This window comes from Propithecus coquereli, unplaced genomic scaffold, assembly GCF_000956105.1.
Source record: "Propithecus coquereli isolate 6110/MARCELLA unplaced genomic scaffold, Pcoq_1.0 Scaffold279, whole genome shotgun sequence".
Taxonomy (NCBI): Eukaryota; Metazoa; Chordata; class Mammalia; order Primates; family Indriidae; genus Propithecus; species Propithecus coquereli.
In genome coordinates this window covers 1,042,156-1,042,671 of record NW_012148385.1, presented here as the reverse complement: position 1 = coordinate 1,042,671, position 516 = coordinate 1,042,156, and the positions used below count along the sequence as shown (strand labels likewise).

Sequence of the window (516 nt, the reverse complement as noted above, 5' to 3'; positions counted from 1 at the left end):
TCATAAAATTATCTGTAATTTCACTATTCAGAGATAACACACTGATAACATTTCAGTGTGTGTGTTCTTCCAATCGTATGTATTTCAGCTTACACATCTATACATATATTGATATATTTGAAAATATATACACACATACATATATGTGTGTACAAGCAATAGAATCATGTATATATTATATATGGTGTTTTTATAATCTGTTCTATTCCTTAAAATTTAATACTATTTATATTATAAAATTATCTGTAATTTCACTATTCAGAGATAACACACTGATAACATTTCAGTGTGTGTGTTCTTTCAATCGTATGTATTTCAGCTTACACATCTATACATATATTCATATATTTGAAAATATATACACACATACATATATGTGTGTACAAGCAATAGAATCATGTATATATTATATATGGTGTTTTCATAAAATTATCTGTAATTTCACTATTCAGAGATAACACACTGATAACATTTCAGTGTGTGTGTTCTTCCAATCGTATGTATTTCAGCTTACAC

General features: G+C 26.0%; 1 protein-coding gene across 1 annotated transcript in view; it reads left to right on the top strand.

Annotated features, from left to right (window-relative positions):
• STAT4 (signal transducer and activator of transcription 4) overlaps nucleotides 1–516 on the top strand; it is a 101,729-nt gene that overhangs the window by 66,165 nt on the left and 35,048 nt on the right. The gene's annotated exons all lie outside the window — the stretch shown is intronic.